This window comes from Coturnix japonica, chromosome 14, assembly GCF_054131305.1.
Source record: "Coturnix japonica strain WE chromosome 14, WE-NBRP24, whole genome shotgun sequence".
Lineage (NCBI taxonomy): Eukaryota > Metazoa > Chordata > Aves > Galliformes > Phasianidae > Coturnix > Coturnix japonica.
In genome coordinates, this window is record NC_140676.1 from 18,629,926 (window position 1) to 18,651,642 (window position 21,717).

The window sequence follows — 21,717 nt, forward strand, 5'->3', positions numbered from 1 at the left end:
TTGTTTCTTACCTGAAAGGTCAGGAATGTTGAAATACAGTTCAACAGACTTCCATTTCACAAGGTTCGGAGTCCAACTGTTTCCACCTTGAATGTACATAAACAGCTATTCTTTTTCTTCACGCTTTGGTTGGAATTAGTATCTTGTCAGCATGTAGTTTGATTATTTTGGAGTGAAAGATTTCTAGGATGATCACCATTCTGTGTAGTCAGTGCTCCCACTGCACTATACAGGTCTAGAACTCAGTATTTAAGTCTAAGTTTATTTAAGTTTAAGTCTAGAACTCACTATGACCTGCATTCAGTGCCAGACAGCCTACCTGAATGCCAGCCATTTCAGTCTCTGAAGATGCTACTCTACTGTTCTTTTTTTTATTTTTATTTTTTCCCTATCGTTTGACTGTTTTCTTAACTGTTATCACAAAGAAGTGAGATTGATCCAGGTCCTGCTTTTTAATATCAACTTTCTACCTTGCATTTAATACTATGGTTTGTTAGTCAAGGTTCAGACTACTTAGTCTTCAGGGTCAGGCAGAAAGAGGCTAATGAATAAATGCCTCTTGGCACTGTCATTTCTTATGTTCATACATGTACTCTCTAGGAAACAGACAGCGGCCAAATGAAATTTATTTAATATTCATTTAATCATGACCAAGAATTCATTGAATTTCTTTCGGTGAATGCTATCTCAAAGCAGAAACAACATTTTAAGCTCAAGGAGGGAAGGGTTAGGCTGGATGTCAGGGGAAAATTCTTTACAGAGAGAGTGGTGAGGGGCTAGAAGCGGCCGTTCCGGAAGGCTGTGGATGCTCCATCCCTGTAGGTGTTCAAGACCAGGTTGGATGGGGCCCTGGATAACCTGTTCTTGTACCAGATCTGGAGGTTGGTGGCTCTGCCTGTGGCAGTGGGGTTGGAACTTGGTGATTCATGGGGTCCCTTCCAACTCAAGTGGTTCTATGATTCTATGAAAACTCATGTTTTGCCAGCAAAAACATTGTAATAAGGGAAATGCAGTGGGTAGGCAGCTAAAAACAAGCACTAGTCTACACTTCCCTTCCGGATGGAAAAATGACTACAGTGATCAGGCTAGGTATCTTTAAAAGGCAATGTCTACCTGCATATGTTTGTGATTTCTCTGACAGCTTTTCAGATATCTTTGTGGAAATGCCTGAAGGATGGTTGAATTTATGGGGAGACTAGCACTAGCACAGCTTTGCATCTGCTTGTTAAGCTGTGAAAAGTAAAAAGAGATAAGCATGTGTGGAAACACAGAAACTACAACCAAAAAGTGAAATCCTCCAAACATAGAAAGAGAAATGATACCACTAAACACCACTAGATGGAAGGGTAATCAAAATAAACCAGAATATGAAGGAATGCTAGAATCACAGGGGTTGATAGGGACCTCCGCAGATTGTCTAGTCCATACATGTCCACCTTGCTAGTTTTAAATTTTTATTGCCCTCTTTTTCTCACTGTTCTTATAAAAGATCTTAAAAATAAGTTTTGTGTCTAATGTACATTAAATATACTGTATATTTTATATGTGGCCTAAGACAATTCCTCTTCACTCTGCGCGGCCCAAGGAAGCCCAAAGGTTGAGCAGCCATGACCTAGTCCAACCCTCCTACTTCAGAATGTTCCTGAGAGTAGTTTGAATTGAAAGTTTGCACCTGGGTTTTGAATATCTCCAGTGGAGGAGGCTCCACCGCCTATCTGGTCAGTATGTTCCAGTGCTCTGTGACCCTCCAAGGAAAGAAGTTTTTTCCTAACGTTCAGATGGAATTTCCTGTGTTGCAGGTTGAGCCTGTTCCCTATCCTGTCACTGGGTACCACCTTGTGCTCTTAACCCTTACCCTTTAGGTATCTGTCAGTGTTCATAAGATCCCTCTCAGTCTTCTCTTCTCTGGTCCAAACATGGTCTCTCAGCCATTCCTCATAAGGGAGATGCTATAGGCCCCTAATAATCTTTGTAGCCTTCTGCTGTACGCTCTTGAGTAGTTCCCTGTCTTTCTTGAACTGAGGAGCCCAGAACCAGACACATTACTCCATATGTGGTCTCACCAGGGCATGCAGAGGGGGAGGATCATCTCCATCAGCCTGCTGGCCATGATGTCCTTATATGCATTCCAGATTCCCACTGGCCTTTTGGGCACAAGGGCCCAGTGCTGGCTCATGATCACCCTGTTTTCCACCAGAACATCTAGGTCCCTCTATGCAAAGCTCCTTTCCATCAGGTCAGCCCCTAATCTCTACTGATGCATGCAGTTATTACTCCCCAGGTGCAGGACTCTACTCTCGCCTTTACTGAATCTCATATGGTTCTTCTTCTAACTCTCCAGTCCGCCCTGGTCACACTGAATGCAGCACAGCCTTCTGGTGTGTCAGCCACTCCTCCCAGCTTTGTATCATCAGCAAACTTGTGGAGGGTGTACTCTACCCCTTCATCCATAGAGTTAATGAATATGTTAAACAAGAGCGGATGCACTATGAACCCCTGGGAACACTGCTATCCTCAGGCCTCTAACTAGACACCGTGCCAGTGATCACAGCTCTCTGAGCTCTGCCAGCCAGCCAATTCTCAGTTCACCTCGCTGTCCATTCCTCTGTCCCGCACTTCCTAAGCTCAGCTATGAAGATGTCATGGGAAACGGTGTCAGAAGTTTTGTTGATATCAAGGTAGACAGCATCCAGTGCTCTAACCTCATCTCTCCAATTAGTCATGAGAATCTTAGTTGTCATATAGTCGTTTGAGTTGGAAAAGTCCCTTAAAGATCATGTAATCCAAATCCCCCGCAATGAACAGGAATATCTACAGCCAGATCAGGTTGCTCGGAGTCCTGTATAGACTGATCAACTGAACTTGAAAATCTCAAGGGATGGAGCTTCGAGCCCATCTCTGGGCAACTTGTTCCAGTACTTCACTACCCTTACCATGAAGAACTTTTTCCTCATGTCCAATCTAAATGTCCCTTGTTCTAGTTTGAAACTATTTCTCCTTGTCCTGTCACAACAGACCCTGCTAAAGAGTCTGTCCCCTTCTTTCTTATAGCTCCCCCTTATATATTGAAAGGCTGCTATCAGGTTTCCTTGGAGCCTTCTTCAAGTCTGAGGAGCCCCAGGTCTCTCAGCCTGTCCTCGTAGGGGAGATTTCTATCCCTTGGGCTGTTTTTGTGGCCCTCCTCTGGATGTGCTCCAACAAATAGAAGACCACCAGACCGGTTATGCATTATGTCCTCTCAGTGAATCCATGTTGACCACTCCTGATAATCTTCTTCCAGGAGCTTGGAGATAAGCATAGAGAATAAATTGTTCCTTTGCCTTCCCAAGGACAGAGGTGAGGCTGACTGGCCTGTAGTTACCTGGGCCCAAGTTCTTAACATTTTTGAAGACTGGAGTAACACTGGCTTTTTTCAAGTCTTCAGGCGACTCTCTTGTTCTCTGTGACCTTTCTGAAAATTGATAGAGAGTGGTTTGGCAGTCACTTCTGCCAGCTCCCTCAGCACATGTGAGTGCATCCCGTTGAAGTTCATGGATTTGTGTGCCTCTGGTTTGCCTAGATGATCTCTGACCAGAACCTCCTCAACCATGGCGTAGTCTTCTTTTCTCCTGACTCTCTCTATTAACTGCAGTGCCTGGGATTGCCAGTGTGACTTCCAAAAGTACAGGCTGAGGAAAAGGCGGCATTCAGTAATTCTGTCTTCTGAGTATCCTTTGTCATTAGGGCACTCAACTGACTCAGCATCAGGCCCTAGCTGTCTTTTTGCTGTTTATATACTTAAAGAAGTCCTTGTTTTTCTTGACTTCTCTTGACAAGTTAAATTCCAAGCGGGCCTTAGCCTTCCCTGATGCATCCTTGCATGCCCTGACAGCATTCCTGTATTCCTTTCATGTTACCAGACCCTTTTACATATTCCATACCAAAAACTTACAGCCTCAAATCCTTTAAAAGGTTATTTTCCATTTTCTGCACTGGGGTGCCTCTAATGATAAATCCATTTATCTACACGTTAAGGAATAAAGAAGTCAAAAAAAGCCCTGGCAAAAGCAACTCAGATTTTTTTGCAGGTTTATATAGATGACATATCAAGAGCTATGGTTTGTGTGACTTTCTGAGGCTGGGCTATGAAGATATGAGCTATTGGAGGTGGTTTCTACAGCAAGCATATGGTACTGACATGGTGATATACCATGTCACAAGGAGAGATGAGTGGCTGTTTAGAAAAAAATGAAGACTCAAATTGGCCTATTAAAAAAGAACAAAACAAACAAACCAACAACGATCTGGAAAATCAAGATGAAAACAATCTAAAAAATAATTCTGAATGAACTGAAAATGTGTTTGTCACATTTCCTCATTATTTAAGTGACTTGGAAATCAAAAGCCACAAGAAGAGTATATGTTCTGTGTTGAATTAAGCCTCTCACAAGAATTCAGGACTCCTCAGAAGTCAGTGCAGTGCCACAAACGTCTTTTCCACATGCCATCCCAGCCTTTTCTTCATGAGGAGCTGCTGGCTGCCATAAGGAGTAGTGCCAGCTACTGGAGTCAGTTTGATGAAGGCAGTGGGTGAAATGTGCACTGCTGAGGTGGGTGGACTTGGAGGGGTGGTATTTCAGGGAACTGGTTGAAGCTTTGGGATGGGGCAGAGGGTATGACACTGGGAATGGGAGATTGTATATCCACTGAGCAGAGCTGAAGAGCAGGGCTGGGACTACTGTGAACTGCAGAACGAGATGGAGAAATATCACATCACCTAGGAGAAGATGCTCTTCAACCATCTGTCCCCAGAAAGCCAGGGGAACAGTCTGTGGCAAGTGGAAGTTCAGGAGCTGCAAGAGCAGTCTGTGAAACACCACTAAAATAAGGGCACCTGCTGGGGTGGGGATCTAGACACGGGCAGGAGAGACCAAGTGGAAAAGTTGGGAACTGTCTCTGTGAGGCTGGGCTGCTGGGGGCCTACAGGCTAGGGGAGAGGTTTTATTGGGAACACTGAGGTTAAGGGCTGTGTTTCAGGACTGAGCAGCAGTTTACGAGGCATATGAGCACAGGAGAGGAGAGTAGTCCCAAGGCTGGGACAGCAGTGATGTGTAGGCTACACTGATACCAACGGTGTGACTGCAGACATGGCAGATATGGAACAGAGGTTGTTCTCTACCCCTTTGTAGGAAGAACATGAGGGCTGGTGTGAGGTTGGTGGCTGTGGAAATACCTGAGAGTGGTCATGAGGGTATTAGGGTTACTGCCACTCACAAGGAGGCCAAGCTCAGGTGCCTGTGCACTAATGCATGCAGCATGGGTAATAAACAAGAGGAGCTGGAGGCCATTGTGTGTTTGGGTAGTTTCGATATAGTTGCCATCACGGAAACATGGTGGACCAACCCCCACAGCTGGAGTGCTGTGATTGAGGGCTATCAGCTTTTCAAAAGAGACAGGCTAGGTAGGAAAGTCAGTGGTGTAGCTCTCTATGCTAAAAAAGTCTGTGAATGTGAGGAAATCAATGACGGTGATGATAGGGTTGAGAACTTATGGCTCAGAATATAAGCTAAGGCCAACAAGACTGACGTTATTGTGGGAGTCTGCTACAGGCCGCCCACCCGGTATGAAGAGGTGGACAAGATGCTTTATAAACAGTTGGATGAGGTCTCAAGGTCACTCCCCCATGTTCTGATGGGGGACTTCAACTTCCCAGACATGTGCTGGAATTATAATACAGCTGACAAGGAACAGTTCCTGGAGAGTGTGTGACACAGCTGGTGAGGGAGCTGATAAGCAAAATCCTAGACCTGCTGTTTGTTAACAGAGGAGGTCTGGTAGGGGATGTAAAAGCTGGAGGCCGTCTGGAGCAAAGTGATCACAAGATGCTAGATTTCTTGATCCTTGTTGAACCATGGAGGGGAGTCAGCAGAACTGCCACCTTGGACTTCCAGAGAGCTGACTTCAACCTCTTCAGGACCATGGTTGAGAGGGTCCCTTGGGAGGTAACTTTGGAGAGCGTGGGAGCCCAGGAAGGCTGGGAATACTTTGAGGAAATTGTTTTAAAGGTGAAGGAGCTGACCATCCCCAAGTCATGGCAGACGAGTTGACGGGCAAGGAGGCCAGATTGGCTGAACAGAGACCTTTGGCTGGATCTCAAGAACAAAAGGAAAGTTTACGGCCTCTGGAAGAGTGGGCCAGCTACTTATGATGACTGCAGTTGTGTAGTAGTGAAGCTGCGCAGGGAGAAAATTAGAAAATCCAAAGCGCAGCTAGAACTGAGCTTGGCCGCTAAGGTAAAGGAGAACAGTAAATATTTTTATAAACACATCAACAGCAAGAGGAAGGCTAGGGACAATCTCCATCCCTTGTGGGTTCCAAGGGCACCTTGGTCACCAAGGATTGGGATAAGGCTGAGGTACTTAATGACATTTTTGCCTCAGTCTTCAATAGTAAGACTTGTTAATCCCTGGGTACACAGCTCCCTGCACTGGTAGATGGGGACGGGGAACAGAATAAGCCCTGCATGATCCATGTTGAGATGGTTTTGGATCTACTCTGAAAGCTGGATTCTTTACAAGTCCATGGGGCCGGATGGATTTGCACCCTAGAGTGCTGAGGGAGTTGGCGGATGTGGTTGCCAAACCACTCTCCAACATTTTTTGGTAGTCCTGGCTAACCGGGGATGTCCTGGCAGCTCGGAGGCTGGCAAATATGATGCCCACCTTCAGGAAGGGCTGGAAAGATGATCCTGGTAGCTATAGGCATATCAGTCTCACTTTGGTGCCCGGGAAGGTTATGAAATGAGTAATCTCGGGAGCCATCATGGACTAATTAAAGGTCAACCAGGGGATCAGGCCCAGTCAGCATGGGTTTATGAATGGTAGATCCTGTCTGACAAACCTAATTTCATTCTATGACAAGGTGACCTGCTTAGTGGATGAGGGTAAGGCTGTCGATGTGATCTACCTGGACTTCGGTAAGGCCTTTGACAATGTCCCCCATAACATTCTCATGGAGAAGCTGGCTGCCCATGGTCTGGATGGGCATACACCCTGCTGGGTGAAGCAGTGGCTGGATGGCCTGGCCCAATGGAGTTTAATCTAGTTGGCAGCCAGTCATGAACGGCATCCCCCAGGGCTCAGTGCTGGAACCGCTTCTGTTTAACATCTTCATTGATGATCTTGATGAGGGGATTGAGTGCACCCTCAGTAAGCTTGCAGATGACCCCAAGTTGGGAGGGAGTGTTGATCTGCCAGAGGGAAGAAGGGCACTACAGAGGGACCTGGATAGACTGGATTGATGGGCCAAGGTTAACGGCATGAGTTTCAATAGGGCCAAGTGTTGGGTCCTGCATTTTGGTCACAACAACCCCAGGCAACCCTACAGGCTTGGGGAGGTGTGGCTGGAAAGCTGCCTGATGGAAAGGGACCTCGGTGTGCTGATGGACAGTGGGCTGAATATGAGCCAGCAGTGTGCACAGGTGGCCAAGAAGGCCAATGGCATCCTGGCTTGTTTCAGGAATGGTGTGGTGAGCAGGACTAGGGAAGTCATCCTGCCCCTGTACTCGGCATTGGTGAGGCCTCACCTCGAGAACTGTGTTCAGTTTTGGGCACCTCAGTACAAAAAGGACATGGAGGTACTGGAGCAGGTCCAGAGAAGGGCAATGAGGCCTGTGAGGGGCTTGGAGAATCAGCCCTATGAGGAGAGGCTGAGGGAGTTGGGGCTGTTCAGTCTGGGGAAAAGGAGGCTGAGGGGAGATCTTATCGCTCTCTGCCAGTATCTGAGAGGTGCTTACAGTGAGAGCGGGGCAAGTGTCCTCTCACTGTTGACAGGTGACAGGACAAGGGGAAACGGCCTCAAGTTGTGCCAAGGTAAGTTTAGGTTGGATGTTAGGAAACACTTCTTTACAGAAAGGGTAGTTGAACACTGCAATAGGCTCCCCAGGGAGGTGGCTGAGTCACTGTCCCTGGATGTGTTTAAGAGCCGTTTGGATGTGGTGCTCAGAGATATGATTTATCAGAGGGTTGTTAGAGTTAGGGTACTACAGTTAGGCTGCGGTTGGACTTTGGATGATCTTTAAGGTCTTTTCCAACCTGAGTAATTCTATGATTCTATTATTCTCAAAGAGATGATAACATTGGGTCTGTGACAGGGAGTTCTGTCCCTTTAACAGAGCCTTGGCTAGCTTTTGCTGCAGCAGCAAGGAGAGCAGGAGGGGAGCTTTGCTCAGGCAGCTTTGCTGTCCTCCTCTGCCTCCTTCCAGGAGCATATGTATGTGGAGACAACCTGTTCTGTATGCCCTATACTGACTGTAATGAAACTTCATTCAAGCTAGGGCTGCAAATGTAATGCTGGGCATCAGCACCTTGACCCTTTTCCATGACGGGGCACATCATGGGCTCACTTTGTAAATGCATTGTTCCTTCCTTTCTTTACCTCTAGACATGCTCTGATTTTCTACTTCTAAGCAGCTTCTCTCCAGAGGAACATTTAGATCTCCTGCAACAGCTCCATCTCTAATAGTCTCAGAAGGCCCCATTAGAACACCGGGAAACTTCAGTTCTGAGTTTGCTCTTTGCACTATAATTTCCAACTTGTTAGGCTTGTTAGACCAAGCAACGTATTTTTATTTATTGTTGCTAATTTTCTGTACAGTCATGAGGGAGTTGACAGGGGAACTCATCTCTGAGGAAAAGTGTTGCTAAACTTGAGGCTTTTAATAAGCACATGTTGCAACACTTCTTGTTTTGTATTTAAAATTAATGAGTTCCAAGTGAACTTATTAAGTGTCCATTTCTGGTAGAGGCTGATGCTAGCAACACAAATTGAACGTTCTCTTTGTTCAAGTGAACATTACCTTTGTGAAGTATCTTGTGGACTGCATGTCTTCCGTGGTTTCTCTGGAGCGTGAAGCTCTCAGTAATGCCCCTGCTGACTTCCCCTTCTGTAGAAGAAACAACACTGCCAAAACTCATGCTATGTATAAAATTACTCAGAAACTTTTGGAACACTGACTGCAAGATGCCCCAACACAGTGAACCCAAGCTGCTCTGCTAGAGACAGGTGTGTGATCAGAAGACATGTGAACCCATATGTAGATACAAGCTCCATAATATGACAGAGAGATTAGAGATGGGAATTACAGCCGATCCTTGTGCCAGAATTAAACAGACTATGATTATGCAGTACAAATATCAAGCTGATAGAAAAAAAAATGTTTGGTAGGTAATCAGTCAGGTAGTAGGCATTTGTATGAATGGAGAAGAGGGCAGAAGAAAATTTAGTGGATATTTATCCATAGAAAGTATTAGGAATACAAACACGTACCATGTGTGCACGGTCTTCTTTTTTTCAACAAAAAAATAGAGAAGCAAGGAGAATATTTTCAAGATTTTGGTCAATTTTGGAAAATCATTCTGGACAGCAAAATTTAAATTTAAAATTCAGGGAACTGATTTGAGGGAAAATTCAGGGATATTGATGTTTATTCCTTCTGCATATTTTAACATTTTCAAGCCAATTTTCTTTTAGAAGTGAGTCAATAACGGTATTTTAAATAAAAGGTTAATTGGAAAAAACTTATATATTGGTGACAGCCTACTTGCTTCTATCCAAATCCACCTGCCATCCAGTCCTGGGAGAGGACTGCAATCTCTACATGGGGCACACTGTATTTCCAATCCAATTATAATATGGCTCAGCCTCTTTCCTATAGCTTAGGCTGAAGCATGAACAGAATTAGACAGTAACTGCATTCTAAAGCCATAACCATAAACTTGATGGTTTGCGTAATTTAGATGGGAGTTTCCTTAGAGATTTGCCGTAAATACTGAAATTCGGACCCCCTCACACCCCCCTTTTCTCTTTTTTCTTCCAAAGGCAAAAAGAAAGCTCTGCAGAAATTTTGCAAAAGGTGTAGAAAAAAAAAGTAATCTCTCTAACACGAGGGGACAGTGTGGTGCATGGCCTTATCTTGCAAGCATGGTTGTGGGTGGTTGTTATGTGGCTTTGGGTCTGAAGTAAGAGCCTGCAGTCTGCAGGATTTGGCTCGTATCTCTGCAAGTGCACGTACAACTTTCCCCACATCCAGCATTACCTGCTTTCAGTACAACGCATGGCTATGTGCAATTTGTAGAGCGTCTCACCATACAGTGCCTCGAGTGGAAAACAAAAAGTCTCAATTACCGACAGCTTCCTGGTGCTTGCTGTAGGTGATTTGGCTTTTAATGTGATTATAAATTAATATTCCATTCCCACGTTAGGAAAATTAACACAAGCTTAATATTCTTTTTGCTGGCCTGTCAATTTTATCGTAATTCATTTTGGCCGTGTAAGAATTTAAGAAACAATTCAGCTAAACAGCTCCAGTTGGTGCATGTCCCTGACCAAAGAGCACTGTGCTCCTTAATGCTGAAATTCAGACACAACATAATGACTTCTTATTGCAGCATTGTGCCTAAAAACGATCAAGCTCTATGAGATATAGTAATGGAGTTGTAAAACACTTACACCCCTACTGTTAATACGGCGAGATATGATCATTTTCTTAAAGAGCTGGAGGAAGCCATTGGTTTTCCTATGCAGATCTTCATTCACACGTGTTTGAAGTCATAATGGGCTTCTGGACCTTCCACAATGAATCCTTCAGGCTTCATTTGAACCATCGCAAATTTTACTTACCTATAGATTCATACCATGTGGTGGGTTATGGTGGATGGTTATACTTACTTAATGCAAGAGCATTTGTAAGAAGGACATGCATACCGGATACAATATAGAGTCTATCACTTCCCAAGCAGAAAAAACCTTGCTGAAATCTTCCCCACAGCCCTCCCCAAAGATCTGGGATCCTGTCCAGGTACCTGTATAGTTTTGCTCTGAATTCTCCATCCAGAGCTTGTGAAATGTATGTAAAGCTAATTCTGTAGGTTGTTCTCATGGCAGAGCCTAAGCTAGTTACACAGGGCTCCCAAACCAGATCAGGCAGTTAGTGAAGCAGGTAAACGGGAAACCAGGCAGACTAGTGCAGCACAACAGCCAGATGCACACCACATTCATCTCATTTCACCTTTGACTTCCACAGAACGTGGCCGAGTGAATGAGTTTCAGTTCCGAGCCTCAGAGAGGTTGTAAAGGGATGGCTGGGTCAGCTGCACCCTCCAAGGCCAGTGTGATGCTGCAAAGCACCCAAAGACATCCACACAGAGCTGATGGATGAGATGCAGGGCTGTGGCAGAGCAGCGCCTGTGTGGGACAGCAGCTGGAAGCCAGGTGAGATACAGCCACGCATCTCAGACAGCACAGCATGGCTGCGTTTTGGCAGTGTAGTCTTAAAGAACTAATCATTAAATGTTCCGGTTGAGTTCAAAACAGTCTCTCCAACTAACTAAATAAATGCCCTCCAATTAAAAATTTCATGAAAATTTCCCCAGCAATTTTGTTTTTCCCTATAAAATCAGAGATTTCCATCAGAAAAAATGTTGGTTTTGTAAAGAGTGCCCTTTCCTGTGTGGCAGATCATCCCCAACAGAAAATTCCTAGCAATCTCTAGGCTTAGAAAGAGGCGTTTTGTGGTTTTTTTCTTTCCTTTTTGTTATCTTGTTGGGTCTTTTTTTTTCTTCAGTATCTAAACCTCTGAAAGGTACAGGCTGGAGTACACGGCTTTTCATAGCACTTCATACTGGCTCATTTGTCTCACTGTTTCTGTAGATAGGGGCCTGCTAAGAAGTCTTCTCTGGAACTTCCCATCGCAGATGTCTGGGATACTTTTTACTCCCTCATTCTGAAATCAGAGAGAAGGGTTCTGTTCTGCTCTCTTTTCGTTCTTATCATCATGCCAAAAGCTGTCTTGAATTATGCAGCTTTTGAAAAACTCCTTGAAACGTGTTTATACAAGAAGAAACCGTAAAAATTAAGTGAAAGGAGCAAATCTGCACTGCACTTGCCCTCCACTGACAAGGTGCTTGGGGAAAGCCTGAATGGCAGCATGTTAATAAGAGCAGAACAGTGATTAAATTACTCTTGAGGAGAGCTGAGGCACCACGGGCAAGTGATGCATCTTCCTACCATACTGCCCTATGGATCCCATATGTGATAGTTGAGTGACGTTTCATTCAGGACAGTGACACAAAGCCTCCTGACATAAATGGCACAAATGGCACAAAGCTACTCCTGTAGCTCAGGGGCATTTCTGCAGCAGTCCTACCTGGGAAATTTGTACCCTGGTAAACAAAACATCCAGGATCTCCCCAGAGACGACATACATTATAATTGCTCCAGAACTGAAATTTATCTTTTATAGCACCAGGGCCAGATCCACAGTTTATGGAAGCAGACATGCATGTGGAGGGACTTTTCTCACCGGGATATGGACTGGGACTGCAACTTGAGGCATGTAAGATATTCTTAACAAAAACGGTTCTCACTTTAAGCTTCTCTGCAGGAAGAGGCACATAAATGAAACTTATAATATTGTTTCTGATAAACATTTAATATCGTATCAGAAGGAATCAGGTAATATTTTGGGGGGTGAGCTTTTAGTCACATCTGACATTCTGTTTCTTCTGAAGAAACTAGGAGGTCATCTTTCCTGGAGATACTGTACTTGAAACCTTAAGTGTGCAACAGCAGAGTTTGTATGGCTGGGAAAGCCCCATAAATACACATACAGCTCTGCCTGGCTGCTCCTGGCCAGACTGGGCTCCCCTCTCACCCTAAGCCAGTGCGTAGAGGCCATAAGGGACCTCACCTTGCTGCTGGGAAGGGAGAGCAGAACCAAGAAAGTCCGTGTAACTTCCCTGTCTCCCACATATCTCATCCCTACTACAGGCCCACAGGACCGCACCAGTGCAGAACTCACACCCTCCGGTGCCTTCCTCTGTGCAGCAACAAGAAGCCTTATCACTTCTTGCTACCCCAGAAACAGAGGAGAAAACTTGGCCTCGTGAAAGTGGCTGTCCCTGCCATCCGAGATAGACACGAGGTGTATTTGCAAAGAGTGATCCTTCCTCCGGCCATCCAAGCACAGCGTCTGAGGCAGTGCTTATATCCAGACGTGCGAGATCAAAAGAATTGAGCAAACAAAGGCTGCAACAGAAAAAACATAAATAAATAGGAGACACACGCAAGAGCTGAGCACAGCTGAAAACAGAATGAATGCAAAGATAAATATAGGTTACAGTGCAGCGGTATACACCAAGAGACCAGCCAGGGTCTCTGAGCAGTGACAAGATGGTGTGTGGAAGGGGATGAGCAACAAGAGTGGTGAGGGGCTAGAAGTGACCGTTCCGGAAGGCTGTGGATGCCCCATCCCTGTAGGTGTTCAAGACCAGGTTGGATGGGGCCCTGGATAACCTGTTCTTTCTCTGTTTCATTCTCTGAAAATAAACGGTGTTAAACTCTTAAAAACAAACAAACAATATGGGGAAAATTAGTAACACGTTAGGAAAAGAAATCTCTACTCAGAAGATAGCGAGGCACTGACAGAGGTTGCGCATTGAAGCTGTGGGTACCCCATCCCTGGAGGCATTCAAGGCCAGGTTGGATGTGGCCCTGGGCATCCTGAGCTACTGGGGGGCAGCCCTGTCTGCAGCAGGAAGGTTGAGGCTGAATGATTTTAAAGTTCCCTTCCAACCTAAGCCATTCTATGATTTAGTGCTTACCTGCTGATCTGAAGTATCTGCCATTTGGATATCTAGCCCTAGACAGGCGGGCTAAAGCAGAGATGAACTTACAAAGCACCACATCTGAATGCTATTTTGTTCCCTTCCGTTATCTAGAAAAGGAAACTAAATGATCAGCCTGAAGGCAGATGTCTGAAGTTTGACAGTGTGAATCTCATGTTTGTTTAAGATAAATACTGGCCTGGAGGAATATTTCAAACAATTAATTTTCAGCTTTTTACCGAAACGGAAAAAAACCAATTTGGTACTTCAGTTACAAATTCAAACATAGTTTTTAGAGCTTTGTAGATTTATAATGTTTACGTTACTGTGCATGTTCTTTCTGGCCATGCCATCTCTATGCTAGGGCTTTGTGTGTTCCCTTGAGTTGCACAAAAACCCTCTGAGGTCACCAGGATTTCAGTGTTGGAATGAACAAGCTCTTAAATATTCTTGAATTCAAGAATATTTACATACAGGGAGAACATTTTCTGAGGCAAGCAAACTGATTCTGGTAGACAAAAGGACTGCACGCCTGGATGTTTTTCTTTGTATATGCCAGCACGTGTGTTTCATGTGACCAAAATGGCAATTATTCCTGTCACAGAATGAGACCGGGAGTGCGACAAGATGATCCCATCGCATGTGTGATAAGATGATCCCGTTACCTGAACTGTGGGTGATAAATGTTGTGTTTTAGACACATCAGAGAGAGAGTACTTTTGGTCACATAATGAGGAAGGACTGTGATTTGTTTTGGTGGGTCAGAACGCAGATACTTCATCAGCGGTTTATGCTCTGTTCAAGTATGCTAAGAATATACCATTTGTCATTTAAATGAGCTCATTTTAATGTGCAATGAAGCATGATTCATGTTTCCTTATACAATTTTATTAGCCTTTTCAGTTTGGGTATTTATCTGTTGTTTTGCCTTTTCAGTGTAGACATTTGGATTATTGGAAGCAGCCCAAGCAAAACTGAATGAATGGACGGCATGCAGGTGAGGTTTGAATGCATCTCAAATGGCTCTGAAGCGCGTAAGATGATTGTCCTCCGGTAGGATGCAGTCCCATATTGCATGCATTCAGCTTTCTGTAGTGATGAGTCATATGGACCCAAATGAGAATAGCCACGTGTGTAAAATTGAGATTGGAGTACTTGCAACGATATCACCACAGCACTTCAGAGCTGTCCAGTGTTTTCAACTGAGGCCTTTTATCTTCTTCTTTTTTCCCTGGCAGGTATCAGGAAGGTTTAAAATCATTGGCAAGCCCGAAGGGAAAATATTTAATCCTTAAGCAAACACGATTTTAGTACCATCAGCTCCTGACAGAAATCCCCAATTAGTATATCTTTTATTTATAATGATATCGTATGTCATTGGTTTATAAAGACAGTATACCACAAATGTGCATGAGTAACAACAGAAAGCTTTAAATATTTAATCTGTATAAATCACTGCATTATTTTCATTCCAAACCGATGTCATTTTAAAACATTATTCAGTCCCATCCAAGAATTTCAGTTTTGGGGCATTTTGAAGTACTTGAGAAAAACATTTTTAAGTGGAAGTTTCTGAGGAAAAAAAAAAAAAAAAAAAAAAAAAAAAAAGCACTATAGATTTCAGAGCCAATATGCATCCAGAGACTGTGCAAGATGGTCATAAATAGAGGAGATGAGAGAGGAGAAGAAAAAAGAAGGAGAGAGGAGAGGAGAGCAAAGGTGTGATAGGAGAGGAGAGGGGAAATGAAAAGAAAAAAGAAAAGGAAAAGCAAAGAAAGAAAAAGCAAAGCAAAGAAAAGAAGGCATCTGGAACATCCATTCCAGATGTAAACTGATGTAAAGTACTCAGTACCTCTGAAAATGAGCTTGCTTACCACGTGCCTGAATTAGGATAGATTGGTGCTTTGAAAATGTGAGCTTGACAACTCGGTTTTGCAAATGTGCAGCAATGTTTGATATAACATTTCCATCACAGGAGATCCTGCGCACATCGCAGTCAAGGAGGAAACAGGATGTCTGGAACAAGTGCAGGTGATGCCTCTGGGCTTGACCTTGACACTGCAGCTGGTGCTTGCAGGGCTGGATTCCTGTCTTCTTGAGCCTTGTGAAGCTTGGCAGTGTACAACAGCCTACCATGCATCACAGGATGCATTTTCAGGACCGGAAGCCAAGCTGTTATTGTTATTTACAGAGAACCTTTTCGCCATATGGGAGGCTTTCCTTCTAGAAAAGTTTCAAATGCAGCAACCGATCCTGCACTGCTCTTCCATCACTCTTGTACAGGTCATGGTGGGACAGCTGGAAGCCTCTTTCTGTCTTCGTTCAAACAAGTACCAAAGAGAGTTTTACGAGATCCATCAGCAAATGCTGCAATCCAAGCACATGCTAGGGCAACTCACAGTCACTTTGAAAGCAGGACTGCCCTGTGATTTCAGCAGGGACTTCCTGAAAACACGTGGTGCAGTGTGGTCTTTGGCATTTATATCCCGTCTCACTTCAGGCATGGGGGAAAAAAAAACAACCCAGGAAAATTTAAATAAAACAAATCAAGATTAGTGTAATCTCAGCGTTATGAATGTATATGCTCCGACTTCAGGAAATTATCTTTTTCAGCCTTCCATCAACTCAGCTGTTGAGCATATGTTGGCCTTGGTTAGTTTTGTTATGTTTGAGGGCACAGACATCAGTATGTATCTAATATTTGTTTCATATCTCTGAGATTTACAATTGATATGTATACTTTAATACTTCTGATAACACATAATCTTTGTCTTCTAAATCTCTGGGACAGTGGCCATCAGCCTGTTCTTGTGCTGGTAACAATAAGTTAATGCACATGTGCATGTGTATGCATATCTATGGCTCTTGATATGTGACTATGTTGATAGTGACTATGACTATCAGTCAATGTTCATAAGATCCCTCTCAGTCTTCTCTTCTCCAGTCCAAACTCAGCCTTTCCTCATAAGGGAGATGCTATAGGCCCCTAATAATCTTTGTAGCCTTCTGCTGTACGCTCTTGAGTAGTTCCCTGTCTTTCTTGAGCCGCTGAGCAGCACAAGAGCCAGATGAACTTTCACTCTTTTCAAAACCACGTGATGTCGTATAGTATGGAATACCCCTTTGGCCTGTTTAAGTCAGCTGTCCTAACTCCATTCCCTTCCAGCTCCTTAGTCCCTTCACTGAGGACGGCCTTGGCTCAGTACAACACTACTTAGAATTGGCGTGTTATTAACACCATTTTTTTTCCTAGAACCAAAACATAACATCATTCCAGGGACTCTGAAGAAAAATCCATCCCAGCTAAAACTAAGACACCATGTCAGACACCATTCTGTCAGAGTGCCCCTCTGCTGCCATCTGTTACATGGCAAGAAAACATAATGGACTATTGGTGGGAAAGTTCAATCTACCGCCGTGCCACCAATGTCTGCTTCAGTCAACATAAATACATTTGTTATCTGTGAATTTTCAAATGGAATGTGTAGAGTTGCAATGAGACATTCAACTCAAAAGTCTGAGTATGCCTCTTTACTAGGCTTCTCTAATATACCAGAGAAAAGTATCCCTGGCTTCACAATCACGCTTTATTCACGCCATCGGTTTTTGTCTCCATTTCTAGTCTACAGAGAGAAGAGAGCGCTTTGGACTGTTAATTCATTCAGCATGTTTTCTAAGTCTACTCTGTATGAGCAAATTCATTTACCGACATTGTCTGTTTCTTTCCACTGGTAAGAATAGGAATTTAGATGTTAGTTCAGAAGTCAGCACTTCCTCTCTGCTGTTACTTACCACCTGCAGGCACTACAGAGAGATTAGTAGGCACTATAGCAGTGTAGGCTACGTGAAGACACCCATCTAGTAACTTAAATCTGGAATACTTACAATGGCATGTCTTTTTGAGACTGAACATTTCTTTCCACATGTTTAATATGAAATTTCCTATTAAAGTCGTATTAATTCAAAACCCTGATACTTAACTTCTGACAACTCAAACTGTGGAAAGCGTGTCTCATTCCTGGGCCAACTACCGCAGTTTTCGGACCAGTATTGTTTCTTACCTGAAAGGTCAGGAATGTTGAAATACAGTTCAACAGACTTCCATTTCACAAGGTTCGGAGTCCAACTGTTTCCACCTTGAATGTACATAAACAGCTATTCTTTTTCTTCACGCTTTGGTTGGAATTAGTATCTTGTCAGCATGTAGTTTGATTATTTTGGAGTGAAAGATTTCTAGGATGATCACCATTCTGTGTAGTCAGTGCTCCCACTGCACTATACAGGTCTAGAACTCAGTATTTAAGTCTAAGTTTATTTAAGTTTAAGTCTAGAACTCACTATGACCTGCATTCAGTGCCAGACAGCCTACCTGAATGCCAGCCATTTCAGTCTCTGAAGATGCTACTCTACTGTTCTTTTTTTTATTTTTATTTTTTCCCTATCGTTTGACTGTTTTCTTAACTGTTATCACAAAGAAGTGAGATTGATCCAGGTCCTGCTTTTTAATATCAACTTTCTACCTTGCATTTAATACTATGGTTTGTTAGTCAAGGTTCAGACTACTTAGTCTTCAGGGTCAGGCAGAAAGAGGCTAATGAATAAATGCCTCTTGGCACTGTCATTTCTTATGTTCATACATGTACTCTCTAGGAAACAGACAGCGGCCAAATGAAATTTATTTAATATTCATTTAATCATGACCAAGAATTCATTGAATTTCTTTCGGTGAATGCTATCTCAAAGCAGAAACAACATTTTAAGCTCAAGGAGGGAAGGGTTAGGCTGGATGTCAGGGGAAAATTCTTTACAGAGAGAGTGGTGAGGGGCTAGAAGCGGCCGTTCCGGAAGGCTGTGGATGCTCCATCCCTGTAGGTGTTCAAGACCAGGTTGGATGGGGCCCTGGATAACCTGTTCTAGTACCAGATCTGGAGGTTGGTGGCTCTGCCTGTGGCAGTGGGGTTGGAACTTGGTGATTCATGGGGTCCCTTCCAACTCAAGTGGTTCTATGATTCTATGAAAACTCATGTTTTGCCAGCAAAAACATTGTAATAAGGGAAATGCAGTGGGTAGGCAGCTAAAAACAAGCACTAGTCTACACTTCCCTTCCGGATGGAAAAATGACTACAGTGATCAGGCTAGGTATCTTTAAAAGGCAATGTCTACCTGCATATGTTTGTGATTTCTCTGACAGCTTTTCAGATATCTTTGTGGAAATGCCTGAAGGATGGTTGAATTTATGGGGAGACTAGCACTAGCACAGCTTTGCATCTGCTTGTTAAGCTGTGAAAAGTAAAAAGAGATAAGCATGTGTGGAAACACAGAAACTACAACCAAAAAGTGAAATCCTCCAAACATAGAAAGAGAAATGATACCACTAAACACCACTAGATGGAAGGGTAATCAAAATAAACCAGAATATGAAGGAATGCTAGAATCACAGGGGTTGATAGGGACCTCCGCAGATTGCCTAGTCCACACATGTCCACCTTGCTAGTTTTAAATCTTTATTACTCTCTTTTTCTTACCGTCCTCCCAATCTTTGACACAGACTGCACCGTACCTCTGAAGTTACACTCCTTTTTTCATTCTGAAAACTAGAAACTTTATTCTACTTCTTTAATTCTATTTATTTTAATTGAGCATTTGGTTAGAAAGAGAGAGAAAGCAATGCCTGAATTCATGCACTTCCAAGCTCATAAAGGACAGAGATAAACAATGTTACCAGAACTCCTGATGCTGACTGCAACAGTAGCTGTGCTGACAGAGCCAAGCAAAGGAAATAAGGGAACTGAGAGCACACAGGCTGGCTGAGAAGCGATCTCTGAAGCTAAAGCAGAGCACAGCAAACGATGCATGCTGAACTGAGATACACACGAAAAATAAGATGAGCAGTAAACAGAGGAACGGACATATTGCAGGCATTGTATTTCCCAGTGCAGGACCCCTTACAGGTCACGCACACAGGGGCTACTTGCTCTGCAAGAATCTGCCTTGACACTGATGGTTCAGAGATTTCACTATTACTTGAGACTAAATGCTGCTGCAGTGCCAATGGCACTTCAAAGGAGGTTTGGACCAAGCGACCATGCAGTCTCCAGACATCTCTTCTAACCAACATCTCTGTGAGCCTATGGACCTGGTTTACCCAGTTCTAAACTGCAGAGCATCTTTTAATCCCTTTGTTAAGCCTGCTTTGTGCTTGAGTTGAACCAGAAACCAGTATTCATGTTTTTCAGGACACTTCTGTGTGAGCCTGAGTTGGTTCATCCATTCCCCAGGCCGGTTCCATCTGTAAAGGGTGCAGCAGAACCGTGCCACACGACCACCAGTATCCCAACTATTCTTTAACTGTGCCAAAATATATGGGGTCTTACACCAAGAAACTGCTTCATCTCATTGTTTCGATGAAAAGATGTGTGGACTTCAAACTGAGAATATGTTTAAGTGGTTTTCAGAACAGAGAAAATAAAGGAAATAGTTTTTCTTTCTTTGCATCAGACCAATACACTTGTTCTGAGCTCAGCAAAGCCTTCCCAGTTGTGACAACTGAATGAATTCACATATCCTGCCTCACTACTTAGCTCCTCTGCTTTAGCTCCAAGTCAATGAGAGAGACAGGAGTTGCAAGCAGGGGCAAATGGGGCATGGATGGGACCTTACCCTTCCTGCCATGACAACAGCTGCATCAACTGTAATACAACAGAAAGGCCCAGAACAGGAGAATTATATTTCAGTTATCCTTTTCACCTGATAAATTAAATGCAGAACAGAATGAAATAACTGGACATAATTGAGTGGACATCCAGCTTTGTACTTGTCTCTATAATATCTGATAACTATATTTTTTGGAGAAGGCTGTGTTGGATTCTCAGTTGGTTCATTCATTGCACAAGTATCTATTAGATTTCCAACCACCGAGATTTATTTCTTCTCGTTCGAAGTCCACATCATCATTTACATGGTCAAGAACATAAATAATGTTGGAAAAAAATTAGTATTAAATTCTAAGAAAAAATATTCAAGTCAATAATAAGAGAAGAAAAATGTATTTTACATATTAAAAATGAAAACAACTGTTATAAATTGTTATAAATTGTTGAGGAATATGATTTAGCTGGGAAGTATTGGTAATGGTTGGACTAGATGATCTTCTAGGTCTTTTCCAACCTTGATAATTGATAAATGTGATTCTGTGAAATATAAGGGCCTTAAATGTTTGATTTTATGTGATAGACGTTTTTAACAAAACGTCTGTGTTGGCACTTACGATTTTAAGTTGTGTAATATTCCCTTTTAGTATTGATGTCTATTTACAACATCTGTGAAGGGTCTGTAACCTGAATGTGACAGGGAAAAACTAACAGACTGCTACTGGAATCTTTCCACTGGGTCCACGTAACAGGCTATTGACCAAAATCTGAAATAGCTCTTCTAATCATCAACAGCAATCTTACACAAATTAGATCAGACCCAGAGGACCTGATTAACTTTAAAATGCCTTACAGACTGAAAGCATCAATTTTGCTCCTCCTGCCCTCCTCTGTGGAGTCAAAATGGGACTGTATAACATACACTAGTTCAGCTGGGCACACACAGGATCAGGATGCAAGTCAGGCAGACAGCAGGGGTTCTACTTCCATGGAAAATTGCATTTCTGAGGACTGAAATTAAATGCGGTCTTTCTTCTTCTTCTTCTTTTTTTTTTTTTTTCCCCTTCACTCTGTTACTCTGTAATTCCCATCCTGCAACAACTCTTTTTAGCAGCTGGAGATGGGCAAATCCCTAGCATGGGAAGCATTAATATCAGTGTAGTGCTGTCATTATAGGGATGCCACTGACAGAGGCAGATGGGGGCTCTGCCAGAGGAGAGCCACGTCTTATTTACCAGGATAGTTTCTGAAAACATACTTTGCTGACAGGGAAGCATGAATGAGAGAACACGAACCATCCTTTGTCATTAATTGATTGATATTTGCACCAACATTTGAAAGACTGACTATCATTGTTATGTCCCAGAGGCCTTACCCAGAGACTTGCGCTTGTTCACTCCTTCTAAATCCGGAACCAAGATTCT

The 21,717-nt window shown here is 43.3% G+C and overlaps 1 long non-coding RNA gene across 1 annotated transcript; it reads left to right on the plus strand.

Annotated features, from left to right (window-relative positions):
* Window positions 1-6,622: 6,622 nt before the first annotated feature.
* On the plus strand, window positions 6,623-16,204 carry LOC146758508 (uncharacterized). Its single transcript, XR_014934529.1, has 3 exons — window positions 6,623-11,250; window positions 12,281-14,640; window positions 15,619-16,204. It is a non-coding gene; the product is annotated as an uncharacterized LOC146758508 (long non-coding RNA).
* Window positions 16,205-21,717: the final 5,513 nt, after the last annotated feature.